The following is a 15,223-nucleotide window of genomic DNA, read 5'->3' on the forward strand; positions in this document are numbered from 1 at the left end:
TCCCACTTTCTTTTGACTTGCTTCACATTGGCCTCTTCAGCAGTCTGTTCTTTAATTCTTTCTTCAATCTGGTTCACTAGTTTGTGAGCCATTCTACATGCCTGTTATATGGAGGCGGGCTCGTGTGAACTTATATCTTCTTGGATTCTTTCCGGTAATCCTTTCACAAACGCGTCGATCTTCTCTTCCTCATCTTCGAATGCTCCCGGACACAATAGGCACAATTCTGTGAATCATCTTTCGTATGTGGTAATATCAAATCCTTGGGTTCGTAACCCTCTAAGTTCTGTCTTGAGCTTATTGACCTCGGTTCTGGGACGGTACTTCTCGTTCATCAAGTGCTTGAATGCTGACCACGGTAGTGAGTACGCATCGTCTTGTCCCACTTGCTCTAGATAGGTATTCCACCATGTTAACGCAGAACCTGTGAAGGTATGCGTAGCGTACTTCACTTTGTCCTCTTCAGTACACTTACTTATGGCAAACACCGATTCGACCTTCTCGGTCCACCGTTTCAATCCGATCGGTCCTTCGGTTCCATCAAATTCCAAAGGTTTGCAGGCAGTGAATTCTTTGTAGGTGCATCCTACACGATTTCCTGTACTGCTAGATCCAAGGTTATTGTTGGTATGTAGCGCAGCCTGTACTGCGGCTATGTTTGAAGCTAGAAAAGTACGGAATTCCTCTTCATTCATATTCACGGTGTGTCGAGTAGTCGGTGCCATTTCCTTCAAAATAGTCCAATGGAACAAGTTAATCATACAGAATACTAAGAGTAGTTAATAGTATTTCGTAGCATAATATGAACTCATTTATAAAAGCTTTTTCTTCATATTAGCGTTTTATAAGTTTAAATTCGGGTAGTACCTACCCGTTAAGTTCATACTTAGTAGCTAATATACAATTCAATTACTACAATTCTATATGAAAAACTGATTATAATAATATTTCGCGTTCAAACTTTTATACAATATTTTACAAACTTACAATACCGATTATTTTACATAAAGCATGAAATATAGCACACAATAACTTTGATACAAGATAGTTGTGAAGATAATTCTAGCTAGTACACAAGTCGTTCAGCAAAGGCAATAAAGACACGTAATTCATACGTCCAGAAACAAGTCATGCATTCTGGTTTTACTAGGACTACTTCCCATCCTTGGTCTTGTGGAACATAACCGTTATGGCCGTTGATAAGACAGCGTGTTGTAACGTCGTCAAAGGGACGAGGGTTACGTAATGTCCAACAGTCCCGTAACAATCTAAAAACCTCATTTCTTACCCCAATTACCGACTCCGTCACTTGTGGGAACGTTTTGTTTAATAGTTGTAGGCCGATGTTCTTGTTCTCACTTTGGTGAGAAGCGAATATTACTAATCCGTAAGCATAACATGCTTCTTTATGTTGCATGTTAGCCGCTTTTTCTAAATCACGAAGTCCAATATTCGGATATATTGAGTCAAAATAATTTCTTAACCCATTGCGTAAAATAGCATTTGGGTTCCCCGCAATATATGCGTCAAAGTAAACACATCGTAACTTATGGATTTCCCAATGTGATATCCCCCATCTTTTGAACGAAAGCCTTTTATAAACCAAGGCATTCTTGGAACGTTCTTCGAATGTCTTACAAACTGATCTCGCCTTAAATAGTTGTGCCGAAGAATTCTGACCGACTCTAGACAAGATTTCATCAATCATGTCTCCGGGTAGGTCTCTTAAAATATTGGGTTGTCTATCCATTTTGTGTTTTTATACTGTAAAATAGACAAGAGTTAGATTCATAAAAAAAATACTTATTAATACAAGCAATTTTTACATATATCTGATAATGCTAAAAACGAACATATATTTCATAGCATTATTCCCCAAGAAAGACAAGATTTTAGTTGGTATTGTTCAATTTACAAGCAATATTCGTTTAAATATTAAAAAGTGAAGACAAAAGGCAGATTCGACAAATTGAAGACAAAAAGGTCCAAAGAGCTAAAAAGTACAAGATACAACTAAAAAGGTTCAAAATATTGATGAGGAACGTCTCAAAATGACAAGAGTACAAGTTACAAGACGCAAAGTACACGATATAAAATAATACGCGAAGACGTCCGAAAATCCGGAACCGGGACCTGAGCCAAGAAGAAACGCCCGACGCAACGGACCAAAAATATCTAGTCTACTATGCACAAGAATATAATATAATATATATATAATTATATATAATTATATATTATATATATTATTATTATTATATTACGTCGGCAAGAAGAAAACAAAGCAATTTGGCTGGATCCAGGGTGGCCATGCGACTCGCATGGCCAGAAGCACAAATCCATGCGAGTCGCATGGAGTGAAAATGTTGGTCAGGTCCTATATAAAGCCAGTTTTCTGCCGAGTTTTAAACACATAATCTTATTTCATCTCTCTCTCAATATATACGTAATATATATATATATATAATTTATATTTTAATTTTAATTTTAATTCTAATAATAAGGGTATGTTAGCGAATGTTGTAAGGGTGTAAGTCGAAATTCTGTCCGTGTAACGCTACGCTATTTTTAATCATTGTAAGTTATGTTCAACCTTTTTACATTAATGTCTCGTAGCTAAGTTATTATTATGCTTATTTAAAACGAAGTAATCATGATGTTGGGCTAATTACTAAAATTGGGTAATTGGGCTTTGTACCATAATTGGGGTTTGGACAAAAGAACGACACTTGTGGAAACTAGACTTTGGGCTATTAATGGGCTTTATATTTGTTTAACTAAATGAAAGTTTGTTAATGTTAATATAAAGATTTACAATTGGGCGTCCCTATAAATTACCATATACACTCGATCGGACACGATGGGCGGGGTATTTATATGTACGAATAATCGTTCATTTAACCGGACACGGGAATGGATTAATAGCCACTAGAATAATTAAAACAGGGGTGAAATTACATTCAAGGGTAATTGGTGTAATTGTTAACAAAGTAGTAAAACCTTGGTTTACACGCAGTCGATAACCTGGTGTATTCATTAAACAAAGTATTAAAACCTTGTTACAATTCGAATCCCCAATTAGTTGGAATATTTAACTTCGGGTATAATAATAATTTGACAAGGACACTTGCAATTTATATTTATGACTGATGGACTGTTATGGACAAAAACCAGACGGACATATTGAATAATCCAGGACAAAGGACAATTAACCCATGGGCATAAAACTAAAATCAACACGTCAAACATCATGATTACGGAAGTTTAAATAAGCATAATTCTTTTATTTCATATTTAATTTCCTTTATTTTATATTTAATTGCACTTCTAATTATCGCACTTTTATTTATTGTTATTTTATTTTATCGCACTTTTAATTATCGTATTTTTTTTATCGCATTTTTATTATTCGTAATTTCATTAACGTTATTTACTTTACGCTTTAATTTAAGTCTTGTATTTATTTTATATTTTACATTAGGTTTTAACTGCGACTAAAGTCTTAAAATCGACAAACCGGTCATTAAACGGTAAAAACCCCCCTTTATAATAATAATATTACTTATATATATATTTGTATTTTTATAAAAGTAAACTAATATAGCGTTGAGCTTTGTTTAAAGATTTCCCTGTGGAACGAACCGGACTTACTAAAAACTACACTACTGTACGATTAGGTACACTGCCTATAAGTGTTGTAGCAAGGTTTAAGTATATCCATTCTATAAATAAATAAATATCTTGTGTAAAATTGTATCGTATTTAATAGTTTTTCCTAGTAAAATAATAACTATTTTATATACACCTCGCTTGACATCAAGTTATTTTTGGCGCCGCTGCCGGGGACATTCGCCAAAGCGAAACGTTATAATTTTTAATTTTTAAGTTATAATTAGTTTTGGTAAAATTTATATTTTTAAAAATTAAAAAAATATATAAAAAAAAGAGCTTTTAAAATCGAGAAAAAAAAAAAAAAACATTTTTAAAGTGTATTTTAAGTTTTTCTTTATTATTTACAAAATATTAAAGTATTTGTATTTTATTTTAGTATTTTATTAAGTTTTTATTTAAATTATATATTTATATCTTATATTATATATAAAACAGAAATTAAAAATAAATATTAAATAATTACGTGACCTGTCATTTGAACCAGTCCAATTGAACCAGTTCAGGGTGTCCATGCGACTCGCATGACCCACCCCCTTAAACCATGCGACTCGCATGAGGGGTCTGACAGGGCCACAACCAAACCCTAATCACGCATTTATTACGGATAATATATTATTATTATTATTAAACCCTAATCTTTTTATTATTATTATAATTAAGTTTTTACTTTATTTTATTTATATTACTTTTAAACTAGTTTTATATATTATAAACTTAATACTTTTATTATAAAATATAAAAATTATATTTTTATAAAAATTATATTTTTTACAACTTTTTGTATATTTTTATATTTTGTCCCTTTTTAATCGTTGTAGCGTAATATTTGTATTTTTTTAGCTCATATTTAATTTTAAACTTAGTTTTTGCTATAGTTATTTTTACTCCTAGATTTTTAGGCTTTGCCGTAGAATTCCTTAAGTGCTTTTTCTTTAGACTAAGATTTAGGTGCTTTAGAATTTTGCGACGCCTTTTTAAGTTTTAGTTTCTTTTTAAGTTATTTCCATTTGGGATTTAGTTTTTCCCTGTAAGCTTTAATATTTTTAGACACCTTTTACTATGTACCAATTATCATTCCAATTAGTAATTTCAATTTGCGATTATAATTTTAAGTTAGTTGTAGTAATAAGGTTAGGTTAGTAAAGTATTTTTAAGTTTTTATAAGTTTCTTTTATTTTTCCGTCACCTTTTATTTTTCAACCATTTTTTCTTTTTCGACCTTTTTCGACGAACTCTTTTTCTCTCTTATTTCTCGCTATTCTAGTTTTAGGACTTAGAATTTTTTTTCTACTTCTTATCTAAATTTTCTTAAAATTACGAAAATTTATTTTGAGTGGTTAAATTGATAGACATCAAAATTTTCTGGTTCGTAGTAATAGTTGGATTTGTACGTGGACCGGGTTATTGGAGCCAAACAGTCCTCAATTATATTGAGACCAAACGAATCCTGCCCCTCTGCTGCATCTTTTGGCTATTCGAAACGTGGGCAAAATCAGAAAAGTCTATTGATTGGATAACTTATTATAATTTTTCTTTCCTTTTTAAAAACTAATAGGATATTCTGTGAATGCACCGAGCAAGACGTTCATCACCTTTTGTACGTTCACCACCTGTAACTAGATCAAGACATCGTTTAACAAATATAACCGCCGTTGATTTTTCTTTAGAATCGTCATCCAGTCGACCAAGTACTTCAGTTCAAATTACCGATAATCCATTTTTTGAACCCAACCTCACAATTGAGAATCCAGAAAATATTCAGGAACGGTTCGTAGATCCTGAACCATTAAACTTTCCTCCGGAACCACCAATCATTCAAACAGAGATTGTTGAGGAACGAACTATTAAATCAGAATCATCTATAGATACCGAGTCAACAAATTCAATTATGGAGAATCTGGAACCTTTAAGTATGGAAGACCGAATGAGAGCTAAACGCACTGGCCAAGGTCACGCAATTACTCATCCAGACATTAATGCGCCAGATTATGAAATCAAAGGACAAATTTTACACATGGTGACTAATCAATGCCAATTTAGTGGTGCGCCGAAGGAAGATCCAAATGAACATCTACGTACCTTTAATAGGATCTGCACACTATTTAAAATCCGAGAAGTGGAGGATGAACAGATATATCTCATGTTATTTCCCTGGACTTTAAAGGGAGAAGCCAAAGATTGGTTGGAATCGTTACCTGAAGGGGCGATTGATACATGGGATGTTTTAGTTGACAAATTTCTTAAACAATTCTTTCCTGCATCTAAAGCCGTAAGACTTCAAGCAGAAATTGTTACGTTCACACAGAAGCCAAATGAAACTCTATATGAGGCGTGGACAAGATATGGAAAGTTATTAAGAGGATGCCCGCAACATGGTTTAGACACCTGTCAAATAGTACAAATATTCTACCAAGGATGCGACATCACTACAAGAAAAGACATAGATATAGCAGCTGGTGGTTCTATTATGAAGAAAACCGAAACTGATGCTTACAAAATTATTGATAATACTGCTTCCCACTCACATGAGTGGCACCAAGAAAAAGATATCATTAGATCATCTAAAGCAGCTAGAGCCGATTCTAGCCATGACTTAGATTCCATTTCCGCAAAGATAGATGCTGTGGAGAGACGAATGGAAAAGATGACTAAAGATATTCACTCAATACGAATTAGTTGTGAGCAGTGTGGAGGACCACATTTGACAAAAGATTGTCTCAGTATTGAATTAACAATGGAACAAAGAGAGAATATTTCATACATAAACCAAAGGCCTGGAAATAATTATCAGAATAATTATCAACCGCCAAGACCGATTTACAATCAAAACCAGAATTATAACCGAAATATTCCATACAACAACCAACAAGGTCCTAGCAATCAACAAGTATCCAATAATACTTACAATCAGCAAAGACCAAATTTTCAAAACAAACCACCACAACAAACCGATGATAAAAAGCCGAATTTAGAAGATATGATGACGAAGCTAGTTGAAACTCAAACGCAGTTTTTCACATCTCAAAAACAAACCAATGAACAAAATGCTCAAGCATTTAGAAATCAACAAGCTTCTATTCAAAATCTGGAACAAGAAGTAAGTAACCTAGCAAGGTTAATAGGTGAAAGAAAACCGGGAAGTCTACCTAGTGATACAAATGCTAACCCCCGGAATGAAACAGCTAAAGCTATTACCACAAGAAGTGGTACAACACTTAAATCACCTGAAATACCTGTAACTTCTGATGAAACTATTCCTACTCCACAAGAACCACAACCTGATCAAGATAAGGAAAAAGAACCGGTAGTTGAGAAGGTTAATGAAGATAACACAGTTAAGGATAAACCTTATGTTAAACCATACCAACCACCACTTCCTTACCCGAGTAAAATGAAGAAGGAAAAACTTGAAGCCGAGCAATCCAAATTCTTGGATATGTTTAAACAGATAAATGTAAATCTTCCTTTCATTGATGTGATTTCAGGAATGCCAAGATATGCTAAATTCTTGAAAGATCTAATCACGAATAGAAAGAAAATGGAAGAACTCTCGGCTGTTACTATGAATGCTAATTGTTCAGCAGTGCTGTTGAATAAGATACCAGAAAAACTATCTGATCCAGGAAGTTTCACAATTCCATGTTTTCTGGGTAGTCTTAGTTCAATAGAAGCATTGGCTGATTTAGGTGCTAGTATAAATCTAATGCCGTATTCACTATACGCTAAACTAGACCTTGGAGAATTGAAACCAACCAGAATAAGCATACAACTAGCCGACCGATCAATAAAATATCCTAGAGGGATAATGGAGAATATGCTAGTTAAAGTTGGTACTTTAGTATTTCCAGTAGATTTTGTTGTTTTGGACATGGAAGAAGATTCTCAAGTTCCTCTCATATTAGGAAGACCATTCTTAAACACGGCTAAAGCAATGATAGACGTGTTCGGTAAGAAATTGACCCTAAGTATAGAGGATGAGAGTGTTACCTTTTCAGTTGATAGAGCAATGCAACAACCACAATCTGCAGATGATACATGTTATTATATTCAAACTATAGATGCACATGCAGAATTATTAGAAGAATTTCCAGAATTACAAGGAACAGGAGAATGTTCTTTAGGAGAAGGTAATGAACCAATTGATGAAGCTGAAATGTTAGCTACACTTATAGCTAATGGATATGAACCAACAACAGAAGAAATTCAAATGCTAAAAGAAGAAGACAGATATCGATATAAATCATCGATAGAAGAACCTCCGAAATTAGAGTTAAAGCCACTTCCAAACCATTTGGAATACGCTTATTTACATGGTGAATCTGAATTACCTGTAATAATATCGTCTTCTCTTACTGAAAATGAGAAATCACAACTCATTTCTGTGTTGAAAGCTCATAAACCAGCCATTGCATGGAAGATTCATGATATTAAAGGAATAAGTCCTTCGTATTGCACACATAAAATCCTTATGGAAGAAGGTCATAAAACGTATGTGCAACGCCAACGAAGACTAAATCCTAATATGCAAGATGTAGTTAAGAAAGAGATTATTAAACTGCTAGATGCAGGTTTGATATATCCAATTTCTGATAGTCCATGGGTAAGCCCAGTTCAATGCGTGCCTAAGAAGGGTGGCATGACTGTCATCACAAATGAGAAAAATGAGCTTATTCCTACTAGGACTGTAACAGGATGGCGTGTATGTATTGATTATAGAAAATTAAATGACGCCACCAGAAAAGATCACTTTCCCTTACCTTTCATAGATCAAATGTTGGAAAGATTAGCCGGAAATAGTTACTATTGTTTTCTAGATGGATTTTCCGGATATTTTCAAATTCCAATAGCACCCGAAGATCAAGAGAAAACCACATTCACGTGCCCTTATGGTACTTTTGCTTATAAACGCATGCCATTTGGACTTTGTAACGCCCCTGCAACCTTTCAAAGGTGTATGATGGCGATTTTTCATGACATGATAGAAGAATGCATGGAAGTATTCATGGATGACTTTTCAGTCTTCGGTGATACATTTAAATCATGTCTAGTTAATCTGGAACGAATGCTAATTAGATGCGAAAAATCAAATCTAGTACTTAATTGGGAGAAATGCCATTTCATGGTTAAAGAAGGCATCGTTCTTGGACATAAAATTTCAAAAGAAGGGATTGAAGTGGATAGAGCTAAAGTAGATGTAATTGCTAAACTTCCACATCCCACAAATGTAAGAGGAGTTAGGAGTTTTCTAGGGCATGCCGGTTTTTACCGACGTTTCATAAAAGATTTTTCTAAAATTGCCACTCCTATGAATAAACTCCTAGAAAAGGATGCGCCATTCATCTTTTCAGATGAATGTATCAAATCTTTTAATATTCTTAAAGAAAAACTCACTAATGCACCGATCATGATAACACCAAATTGGAATCTACCATTTGAGCTAATGTGCGATGCAAGTGATTTTGCAATGGGAGCCGTTTTAGGACAAAGGATTGAAAAACGATTTCAACCTATATATTATGCTAGTAAGACATTACAAGGAGCACAAACGAACTATACAACTACTGAAAAAGAACTCCTTGCTATTGTCTTTGCTTTTGACAAATTTCGATCATATCTCGTTCTAGCAAAAACGGTGGTCTATACCGACCATTCTGCTCTTAGATACCTATTTTCAAAACAAGATGCTAAACCAAGATTAATCCGTTGGATCTTACTCTTACAAGAGTTTGATATTGAAATCCGAGATAAAAAAGGAGCAGAAAATCTCGCCGCTGATCATCTTTCTCGTCTTGAAAATCCCGAATTAGAAGTTCTGAATGAATCGGCCATACAAGACAACTTTCCTGATGAATATCTATTGAAGATAGATTATAAAGAAATCCCATGGTTTGCAGACTATGCAAACTACTTAGTTTGTGGATTCCTTGAAAAAGGATTATCGTACCAAAGACGAAAGAAATTCTTCAGTGATATAAAACACTATTTCTGGGAAGATCCACATCTGTTTAAAAGTTGTCCCGATGGAATAATACGCCGATGTGTATTTGGAGATGAAGCTAGTAAAATTTTAAACCATTGTCACACAGGACCAACAGGAGGGCATTATGGGCCTCAACTAACAGCAAGAAAAGTTTATGAAGCTGGATTCTATTGGCCTACAATTTACAAAGACGCACACCTTCTTTGCAAATCCTGTGATGCATGTCAAAGGACCGAAAAAATAAGTCAACGTGATGAAATGCCACAAAATGTCATCCAAGTATGTGAAGTATTTGACATTTGGGGTATTGACTTTATGGGTCCATTTCCAAAATCTCATAATAATCTATATATACTCGTAGCCAGTGATTATGTATCTAAATGGGCGGAAGCACAAGCTCTCCCAACTAACGATGCACGAGTTGTAGTCAACTTTTTAAAACGTCTTTTTGCAAGGTTTGGAACACCGAAAGCTTTAATAAGTGATCGGGGTACTCATTTCTGTAACAATCAACTTGAGAAAGTTCTTAAAAGATATGGAGTAACTCATAAAATCTCCACCGCATATCATCCACAAACAAGTGGACAAGTTGAAAATACCAACCGAGCTTTAAAACGTATTCTAGAGAAAACCGTAGGATCAAATCCAAAGGAATGGTCCATTAAATTGGAGGATGCACTCTGGGCTTTTAGAACAGCCTACAAAACTCCAATTGGAACCACACCTTTTAGACTTGTTTATGGAAAAGCATGTCATCTTCCAGTAGAAATTGAACACAAAGCATTTTGGGCTTTGAAAACATGTAATCTTGATTTACATGAAGCCGGACGTCTACGATTAAGTCAACTAAACGAATTAGAAGAATTAAGACATGAAGCATACGAAAATTCGTTAATCTATAAAGAAAGAACGAAGAAATGGCATGATAAAAGAATCAGAAATTCAAAAGAATTTAAAGAAGGAGACAGAGTTCTTCTTTTCAATTCACGATTCAAGCTATTTCCTGGAAAATTGAAATCAAGATGGTCTGGACCATTCATAGTCAAAAGAGTTTTCCCATACGGAACGATAGAATTGATAAATTCAAATGGGATTGAATTTAAAGTTAATGGTCACAGAGTTAAACATTACATACATGGTCCGATGGAAGTCGACAACGAAGTTAATCACAATTTCGACACCACAGCTAACTAAGTGTGGGGAGAATCAAGTCTTTAAAGGATAATATGTATTTCTGTTAGAGTTAGATTGTCTGTTTTCGTGTAGTTCTCGAAAATGGAACACGTATGGTCTTTCCCTAGCAGACCCTAAAGAACTAGTCTTCTCCCCCCATTCTGAATTTTTATTTTTTTAGGTTTTTACAAAATGAAGACTGCCTGTGAACTAAACCATGGTCTAATGCTACACGCTTTGATCACTAAAAAAAATAATGACATACTACCGAGCGAATTAGTATCAGTAATCAGAGAAAGAATGGACGGAGTTAGAAAAGGATCCAGATGCGAAGATAATAAGTTACAATTTGGTAAAGGAAAATCAAAATCCGCAGCGAAAAGAAGAGCACGACACCTAGAAAGATGTCACAAATGCGGAAAATGGTCACATGGAGGTAAATGTTCAAATAATCAAACCTATTCAAATACCGAATTTGTTACTTTATGCAGAGACGGACCGTTCATATGTTTAGAAGAAAAGACAATGAATGCTCGAGGTTACGCCTATGCAGCCATGGAAAACCAATTAAACCGACTATCTTATGAATATAATAGATCATATAACTAAGAAATCTATTTCACAGGTATGTCTGTACAGTTTTTATTTTTATTTTTATTTTTAACCTTTTGATAATAAACGCTAATTTGTTCGCTAAAAAGTATTAAATTGGTATTAAATAAAATTAGGTTTGGCGACCGAAATTATTGATATCGTTCAAAAATTTATTACATCACTGCGAAATTTAACGTTTATTCTTAAGGTATAAATATCTTTAATCAATCAACCCAAAATATTTCAAAAATTCGTCATGAGTTAAATTAGGTCTTGGAACCGAAATTACTTTACCGAAAAGAGGGGCGCATATTTTTGATAATATTTGATTGATTAAAGTGGGATAAAAAGACAAAAAGATTTTTAATTTTATTTTTACCATATTTTTAAAATTAATATTTAAATCTTAAATTAATATTGTAAATTTTGTAAAAACAATATATTTAAAATTGTAAATATTTGAAAAATTAAATTAAGTTTGGTGTGAATTTATGAATTTTTAAATTAAGTTTGGTGTGAATTTATGAATTTTTAAATTAAGTTTGGTGTGAATTTTTAATTTTTAAAATATGAATTTTTAATTTTATGCATTTCAAATTTTAAGTTTGGTGTGAATTTTTAATATTAATTTTGAATTTTATATTTAAGTTGTGTGAATTTTTAAAAAAAAACAACAAAAATTTACTTTATCTCTTTAAGTTAAAAATATGATTTTTAAAATTCGTCGTAAGTTGAAGACTAGGTCTTTGAACCGAAATTGCTTTACCCGAGGGAGGGACGAGAACTTTTATTATCATTATTTTTAATCTTATTGATTTAAAGTATGCCAAAAACATTGAAAAAATCCAAAAATCTAAGCTTTTAAAACAATCGCTTGAAAATGACAAAATTTTAAAATTTTGTCGAGGGACGGACTAGGGCATCGTCCCGAAACGACCTCGTCCTAAAAAGAAACAAAATTTTTAAAATTTTATTTAATTCTATGTTTTAAAAGTATAAGGTTTTATTAAAAAAAAAAAAAAAAAAAAAAAAAAAAAAAAAAAACAAAACCTGGAATTTACCCCCATGCGACTCGCATGGGGGAAAGGCATAATCCATGCGAGTCGCATGGTCACAGAAAACTGGTCAGGTTCAAAAGCTCAGTCCGATCTGTTTTTCTTTCACAATACACACACATATACACGAAAACTCTCCCAAATCCTCTCAAAAATCCGCCATTTTTCACCAAATTTCTTGCAAAACTTCACAACAATCATGCCTAGATTCAGTAGTCTCAACCCCTTCAGGAGAAAGGTAAAGATTTCACCCTTAATCTCTTTAAATTCGAATTTTTGTGTTCTTGAGCTAGAAATTTTATATTTTGATTTTGTTAAATTTAGGTGTAATTAGAGCTAAATTGTTGTTATATTATGCATGTATATCCTAGATAGAAGCTATTTAACATGAATTGAAGCTAAAAACTTCAAATTTTTAAGAATCTAGGGTTTGTGTTCTTGAGCAATTCGGGGCTTTTTGATATAAACAGGTTATGGCCGATTTTTGTCATGAATTGTTGCTAAATTGAGTAGTGTAACATGTCTAGGTAGTTAAATGATCCAAACTTTGAGCCTAAACATGTTTTTGAGAATTAAAGTGGACTTTTTAAGTCCAAAAATTCATGAACTTGGATAAATTGATATAAAGGCCATTTGAAACTTGTTTCATTGCTAGTAGTGATTATTTTGGCATGTTATTTGAGATAAATGCTTATGAACCTGATGTACATTTTTCGTATATGCTTATTTGATAAAGTGTAGACTTGACAAAAATATGAAAATGAGCACTAGTTTGATTTGAATGCCATGTAACAAGTGTTTAATTGCCATAATGATTATTGTTGACATGTTTAAGAGTTTAAATGTGATAAAACATTGTACACATTTTCGTATGTAAAAGTGTAGAATTGTTATTGTTAAGAAAATGTGTATAAAATGTGTTATGAATTGAACATGTCATCATAATTGTTTCAAGTTATTATTTTGCTAACACTAATGCATATTTGGATGCACAATTTTTGTGTTTAATGTGTTCTACAGAGAGCCGATACTGGAGGTTCAGGAGCATCATCGTCCAGGCAACCAGAGCCCGAACCGGAAATGTTTCATGAACAAGAACAACATATGCAACAAGAAGAAGAAGAACAGGAGGAGCAACATATTCCATATCACGATCAAGATCAATTATTCATGAATCAGTTTCGTCAATTCGCTTCACATCAAAGGATTCTGAGCTTAGACATTAATGAAGATCAGTTACACCCAAATCTGAGATTTGATCGATGTTGGATAGAGTATCCAGATTATCAAAAGAACATGCACATTCTCTACTTTAAGGTTGTTGAAATGCCAAGGGCAATTGACTGGGTACCTTTGGAAACAGTTGACCTTGCCGAACCGATTCGGGAATTATTGGTGCAAAGGTATGGTAATTCTCAGTTTAACGATTGGATGCGCCTATTTTCCATTCGTAGAACCATATATAGGGAATGGTGTATAGAATTACTTAGTACTATTAAGTTAAACAGTGATGTTAGGAGGATAGATGATAGAAGCTTTATTAGATTTCTGTTAGGTGGACGCATGTACAGAATGTCCATGATAGATTTAGCTAGGGCCTTACAGATTTACACCCCTGCTGAACTTTTGAGCCCCGACTGTAATAGCCTGATTGCCCAAGGAGAAAGGGTAGATAGGGAATTTGATATTAACGCTGTCTGGAGGCGTATGTCCCACTTTAATGAATTTCACGCCAGTGGAAATCATACATACTTAGATATAGACAGAGCTGAACTCCGGGTGATTCATAGATTCTTAGCAAACACAATTACACAAAGGGGAAGAAATAAGGAGAAATTGACCGTAAACGATTTGTTTTACCTCAAGTGTATTAGAGACCCGAGGAGTTTCGTTAACATTCCCTATTGTGTTGGTTATTATCTCGCTAATGTAGTTTCGGGGATGAAATCGGGGAGTATTATAGGTGGTGGTATTTTCATTACTCTCATTGGAGAGTATTTAGGTGTAGATAAGCACCAAGGGGGTCCAATGAACGAAATAGAGGACGGAGGTGAAACTATAAGTTCAAACCTTTATCACGGTGCAAGGGTATTATTGATGAGACGTGGTCGGGTATATCGATACGAGGGACCTCAGCGACAGGTAGAAAGAGGTTTGGATGATGAAATGGAAGAGGCGAACAACATTATAGGAGTTGTTCGGGAGACTGCTCTTGATTTAGGCGTTCGTATGGAGGATGAATACATGACGAACTATGATAGGCATATGCAGTACGAGGCATGGCAACGTCGGAATGACTACGAGCATTCCCGGCAACGAGAGCATGGCCGATGGGATTATCATCAGCGCCAAATTATAAGCCAGTTGCAGCCTGGCGAGATGTATTATCCGACCCGACCCGCATACTATCCCGCACATCAGCCAGAAATGAGACCACCCTATGATTCATATGATTATGACGCAGCATACCAGTTCACCTATAATCAGCCATGGAACCCGGACGCGAACATGAATTGGGATCCCTATCCTAATTATCCTCCTAACCCACCTCCTGATCAGTAGAGATAAGTTGGTAATTTATATTTTTATTATTTTAAACACTTAACATTTTAATTACGTTTATGTAATGTTTGATATTTCTATTATTATTGTGTACTAATATTTTTCTTATAGTTTGAAAGTGGGATGCCAAAGTTCCATTTCAAATTGCATGTATGATTATATTTGTATTGTATGTATTTTATGTTATGTA

This window comes from Rutidosis leptorrhynchoides, chromosome 3 (genome assembly GCF_046630445.1).
Source record: "Rutidosis leptorrhynchoides isolate AG116_Rl617_1_P2 chromosome 3, CSIRO_AGI_Rlap_v1, whole genome shotgun sequence".
NCBI classification, from domain to species: Eukaryota; Viridiplantae; Streptophyta; class Magnoliopsida; order Asterales; family Asteraceae; genus Rutidosis; species Rutidosis leptorrhynchoides.